We start from the raw sequence: 6,243 nt of genomic DNA on the forward strand, positions 1-6,243 counted from the left end.
GCCGTGAAGTACGTTCCGCTCATGCTCTAGGGCACGACCCGGACATGGCTGAACAGCCTGAAGCCCCGCAGCATCAACAACTGGGTCGATTTCACTGAAGCATTCATCCGCAACTTCACCAGCACCTACAAGTGGCCGCCCAAGCCTCGCCAGCTCTCCTTGTGCGTCCAAGGCCCCAACGAATCAATTCGCGATTACCTTACGCGTTGGGTCGAGCTGTGCAACTCTTGCGAGGGCGTGCACGAGGTGCAAGCCATCGAGTACTTCACCGCTGGGTGCCAAGAAGGCACCCTCCTCAAGCACAAGCTTCTCTGCGACGAGCCAATGACCCTCGACGAACTACTGATCATAGCAGACAAGTACGTCACGGCCGACTCCTCCATGAAGGCAGAGATCCAAGTTGATGCATCGGGTAAGGTGGCCCCCACTACAAGGATCTGGGTCTATTCCAACAAAATTGGTCGTCGCAATACATGTCGATTTGTGGCGATAAGTACCTATTGCCACGAAACAACATTCGTTGGTAGCCGTTGCGACTGGACGCATGGTAATAGGTTATTGCCACAAAAAAGCAATTGTGGCAATAAAGTCTGCTATAGCAACAACCATGTGGGAAGTTGCCACATGTTTTCCCGTGGCAACACTCACCTGATGCCACAATTTGCTTTGTGGAGATATCTTTAATGCAACATGTAACAAATCATGGCGACTGATAGCTCGTGGCGATAGACATTTGTGGCAACAGCCTATGCCAACGACGCTCATTTTGTGGCGCATACTCTTCCGTGGCAATAGTCAATTGTGGCAATAAACTATGGCAACAATTCTTGTTTTCATGGTATTAGGTATTTTGCCACGAACCACTACGCTTGTGGCCTTAGCTTATGGCAACAAATATTCTGGTCGTCGTAACAGGAAATTGCAACATACTAGTTTTGATGGTGATAAATAGGTATCACAACGGGTGAAATGTTTGTTGCAAGAAACTATTGCGACAGTTTATACTTTTCGTGGTGCTAACATGTGGCAACCAAAAGTGGGTTGTGGTAATAGCCTATTGCAACCGTAAAAAAAATACAGGCATTCAATTACAATATTCAAAACCATACATATAATATGTAGATTCATAAAATTCATAATTCTCATAGCAAATATCCATCAAATGATACTCAAATGTAATTTAGCCATCCTAATTAAGGGCCAAGACTAAATTGTCCGTGATCTACAGTCCAGTCGAGCTAGATCTTTGTATCCTGCAATCAAGAAATAAAAAAATAGTTCTAGTTAATGAGTCCAACATAACATGTCAGTGCACTACAAACAATATAACATGGACCCATGCTTGTAAAAGATACAGAAGTTGTGATTATTGACCACTGATTTGTTCTGCTGTGTACCATATAATTCATGGCATCACCTTTGTAGATAATGTTCAGTTTTGAACATATAAAAATGTGTAGAAATCGCACGTACGATTATGAATGGTCATTTACCTCAACAGCAATGGAGAAATCATCTTTGTTACAGATGAGTAGAAGGTAAACAAAAATGGAGCCATTTATGAGAGTGCCCAAGCCTAAAAATATCAAACAAATTACCACATGAGAATTAGAAGAGGGAGAAGTGGAAGTGCGGTTATATGTAAATCCCAAGTTCAGTGAACCCATGTATTCATGATACTGCATATTTGTAGGCAAAACTTAATACCTTTGTGTAAGTAACTGCTTAGATGCTCCTTCGTACCTACATCCTCATACCTGCACATAGAAATTAGCTCAAATAACACTTATAAGGTCAACCTAGGCCTAGCAGTTTTACTGACAGAGTTTTGTTAAACTTAGAAAGCATAACAGTGTTCATATTTTGAGCTTAATTACTCCAACATCAGTTCTATTTAACACACGCGTCACCTTAAATCAGTGAGTCCACCGGCTAACTGGGGCTCCAAGCGTCCAACACATGAACACGAGCAAAGTGGTTGTGACAAAACAAATCGCTTGACAACAATAATCACATATATAGATCAACCTCTGATTCTTAGGCTATGGTACAGAACTATGCATCAAGAAAAGCTTCGCATATGCGATTTGGCCGGGTAAATAGATGCTAAAATTGACACCTTGTACAGGGAGGCGATGCACCATTTTTACCTCGAATCAAAGGCTGGACAGTGAGATATAAAAGAGTAATTATTCCATAGCGAGGGTCCTGTATTGCACTTCATTATCCAATTTTGTAAAATCTGGGCAGAAGGCCAATTACATTATCAGCCTGCGATGTTCATAGTCTATATCTCAATCTCATTTTCTCCCAAACAAAAGAAACACACAAAGGCCAATGGCACATGGAGGCAAAGGCCATGGCATATCTGCCTTTCCCTGTTGCAATATGAGTCAATCGGATGACGTGATTCGCCGCTAAATTGATGGAAAGAATCAGGGATATATGCTGGGAAACAGATAAATTATAAGAACCAATAAAAAAACTGCATGCTAATATAGGCCAGCACTGTTTGCATCTTACCCGTACAAATCCTTCTGATCACCATGTTTTTTTATGCCTCTGCAGACACATCTAAGCTCTTAATTAGTCAATCTTCTTTGTAAAATCCATAGATTGGCAATGGACATACATTATGGGATTCTGTCGTCGGCATCATAGGAAAACGATCTACGATCAAAGAAGAACCTGAGGCAATCGATGGACATATCTCCCTTGCAGCCCTTCATGACGTGCCTATCCCATTGCTTCGCCTCCTCCGAGAGCCCTAGGTGGGCGTAGGAGGGGAGGAGGACGTCCTGCAGCAGCAGTTTCTCCTCATTAGAGCAACACCTGCAAAAAACAGAGCCTTCAGCATGTCTAGATCGGGAAGAGAAACAAAAAAATTTAAAAGAACAGAACTAGGACAAACTTCCATGGCGTCCTATACTAGGAGCAGCTCCTCTCTCTCCGGCCATGGCCTTGAATTCCTTTCATTGACACAATACATGCACACATCAAGAGGAGAAGAAGAGAAGTTGTAGAAGAAAGGAGACAGCGGGAGGAGGCTCCATGCCCGGCGATGTGCTGGCCCAAACCCTAGCTGCTGGGCAGGGTCGCGCTTGGCCGCTGGAGGACGCGCGCGCCGGATCTGGCCCGATGGGAGGAAGGCGCGTTGGGAGGGGGGCACGGTGGTGTGCTGGGCGCCGCCAGAGGACGCCGGAATCAGACGGGATCGGGCGCCGTAGGTGGTGGCGGCGGTGAGGAGTGATGCGGGGAAGAGGGAGAGACGAGCGAGAGATTAGCTCAGGGGGGTGGGTGGGTGGGATTTCGCGTTCACGGCCTGGGTCTTCTTGATTTATTATTCGCGGGCTATCAGATTGAAAACCAAACGAAATCGTTCGCGGGCTTACACAAAACTCTGGGCGCCAAAATGTGAGTCTGACCTCATCTAACACCAAACGATCCTCAGGGAAATTCAGTTTAGTAGAAATTTATTTCATTCTGTTACTTTCCGTTTCGAATTTAGGGAGAATAATTTTGAGGCCCACTCGCTAGCTAAAGGAGTTGCGTCTCTTGCGGTGGGTCGCCATGTGTGGCTAGGGGTTTTGCTCGACATTGCTTGTATTCCTCAGATTTTGAATCATGAATAAAGCCCCTAGTTTACCCTAAAAAAAGACCTCACCTAACACTTGTCTAAAAAAAGACTTTACCTCACACTTTTTTTCTTTCTTATTATTTCTTTCTTTATTTTTTCCTTAAAAGAAAGGAAAACTGTTAGAATCAACCGACTGATTTCTAGGAAGAAATATGCCGGCTCGTTCGGCTGCCACGTATCCTGGCGTGTCTCTTCCATCTCCCTTATGCTCTAATCCATACGTCTGCCTTCTAACGTGTCTTTGTCGTCTCGTCTCATCTCTCCTTCCTCTCCCAGCGCGTGGCCTCCATCTCGTCTCATCTCTCCTCGGCTCTGCGCACTCCCTCATTCTGCTGCAGCAAGTTGTTGTCTCTAATACATCCTTTGGACCGCCACCGCTACGACCGATGGCCACCGCCGGCGGGCACACATGACCACCACACAGTGAGCCGGGGTGCTACAATGGCATGACCACCACCAAGCGAGATACGGTGCTGCAATGGAGTTTCGCCGGGCCGCGGGTCGCTACGACCCATGGCCACCGCCGCCGGGCACACATGACCACCACGCAAAGAGCCGAGGTGCTGCCATAGAGTTTCGTCGGGCCGCCGGCCGCTACGACCCATGGCCACCGCCGCCGGGCACGCATGACCACCGCGCAATGAGTCGAGGTGCTGCCATGAAGCTTCGCCGGATCGCTCGAGCTGCCGCTATGACCCATGGCCACCGCTGCCGGGCACGCATGACCACCACGCAGCGAGCCGGGGTGCTACAATGGAGCTTCGTCGGGCCGCCAGAGCTGCAATGGAGCATCATCGGTGCTGCGATGGAGTATCGTCGGGCCACCAAAACCTCGTAGGTGCTGCAATGGCGCATCACCGGCCTCCGAAACCTCGCGAGTGCTACAACGGAGCATCTTTTTTGTTGTTATGGAGCATCGCTGGTCGGCGAAACCTCGCGGGTGCTGCAACGGAGCATCGCCGGCCACCGGATGAAAAGCGATGGCGTGGTCCAGGAATCGTGTGGCCAAAATCAACGCTAATCAACGACTGGCTAGGCGGCTGATCTTTTCCTAAGATCAGCCGGCTGATTCCTAGAAAAGAAACTACTATAAAAGGAAAAGAAACTTAATTCCTGTCTCCATACAAAAATTTCCTTCCCGGCAATTTGTTCAGGTGACCCAATATTGTGCACATTTTTGTATATTAGGATGACAAACAATGTTGGTTTTGGGAGTTTTATTTTCTTTGCAAAAAAAAACCATTTTTCTATTTTCGGAGTGCCAAAAATAGGATTTTGGTGAAGAACCTACCAAATAGTGGTTGCAAAATGGCACCACTTCATTTTTTCAAAACTATTAGACCATATTTTATGTACAATCGACCAAATTTTTGTATGTCAAATGCTTTCGATCCACTTATCAAAAAGATAAAAATTTCACCGATCCAATAAGATCTGAGTCAAATTTGAACTACACTTGCGTCATAGTTTGCTATTTATTTTTTGAAAAACCATTTCCAGGTACATGAATAGTCATTTCATCAGAGATTCGACAAAATTTTCACAAGATTCCATCCCTAATTACGAACGATCATGCCCGCCATTTTGAAAACGACATAAGACATTTTAAAATATATATATAAAATAGAAAACCTTCAACATCGTGTCATTATATGTGACCTTCCAGGAAAAATAACAATCTTGAAATACTTCAAATATCTTAAAAACAGTGCTCTCAGAAATGAACACTCTTCGAACTCATGAACATTTTTGGAATCAGTGATTTTTTTTAAAGCGATATGTTTTTCTGGAATTTCGGACCAATTTTCGAATTTGTGAACAATTTTGAATTTTCTGAACATATTTTAGAAATTCATGACTTTTATTTTGAATTCAATGACATTTTGTTCGAATTCATGAACATTTTTTGGATATGCGAACTATTTTCAAAATCATGAAAAAAAATCCCAAATTGTTTTCTCAGATCGTGAAGATTTATTCAATAAGCGATTTGTTGTAAAAATCATGAACATTTTTTATGATTACTCAAACGAAACCATGTACATTTTGAATTCTTGTACACTTTTTTGGACTTGGAATTTATTTATATTAAGAACTTTTCGAAATCCAGAATTATTGTAAAGAAGAAAAAAACGAAATAAAAAAGGGGTTGTCCGAACCGGCATGAGCCAGCCGAAAAGGCCGCGCTGGGAAATGAGGTCCCTTACCCTCTCCACCCAGGCCAAGCTCACTCGGCACCTCACGTTAAATAGGATAGACACGTTTAAGCAGCAGTAAGTTGGTATTGGTGCGGTGGTTTCACAAGCTAGTGGAGATCGGCAACATTGTTTATTTTTTCTGCTTTAATGGCCATTCGGTGCGTGGCCTAGTTGTCAGCAAGGCAAGTCCAACTTGTCTGAATGTCAAGGTCCACCGCACCAGAATTTTGTTGTTTTAAGGGCGGCACTACGCGTCCGCTGCTGGAAATTAAGAAACATCGGCCGCCTAACCAGTCGTGTGATCTGTAGGTGCCCAACGGTTTGGATTGTTTTTATTTATTACCTCGGGTGCAGAGGCTTAAATGCTCTAATCGGATCAGCCCAACGCGCACTAATCGAATCGGCCGG

At 44.6% G+C, this 6,243-nt stretch overlaps 1 long non-coding RNA gene across 4 annotated transcripts; it reads right to left on the reverse strand.

The window, feature by feature from the left end:
- Nucleotides 1–1,037: 1,037 nt before the first annotated feature.
- LOC123096396 (uncharacterized) lies at nucleotides 1,038–3,295 on the reverse strand. Of its 4 annotated transcripts, XR_006446588.1 has the most exons (6): nucleotides 2,912–3,295; nucleotides 2,524–2,832; nucleotides 2,151–2,242; nucleotides 1,708–1,757; nucleotides 1,494–1,576; nucleotides 1,038–1,253 (listed from the first exon to the last, which is right to left on the reverse strand). It is a non-coding gene; the product is annotated as an uncharacterized lncRNA (long non-coding RNA). The 4 variants fall into 4 exon arrangements; XR_006446587.1 differs by having other exon boundaries at nucleotides 2,524–3,295; XR_006446590.1 differs by having other exon boundaries at nucleotides 2,151–2,271; nucleotides 2,524–3,295.
- Between the last annotated feature and the right edge of the window lie 2,948 nt (nucleotides 3,296–6,243).

The sequence above is a fragment of the Triticum aestivum genome, chromosome 4D, assembly GCF_018294505.1.
Source record: "Triticum aestivum cultivar Chinese Spring chromosome 4D, IWGSC CS RefSeq v2.1, whole genome shotgun sequence".
NCBI lineage: Eukaryota > Viridiplantae > Streptophyta > Magnoliopsida > Poales > Poaceae > Triticum > Triticum aestivum.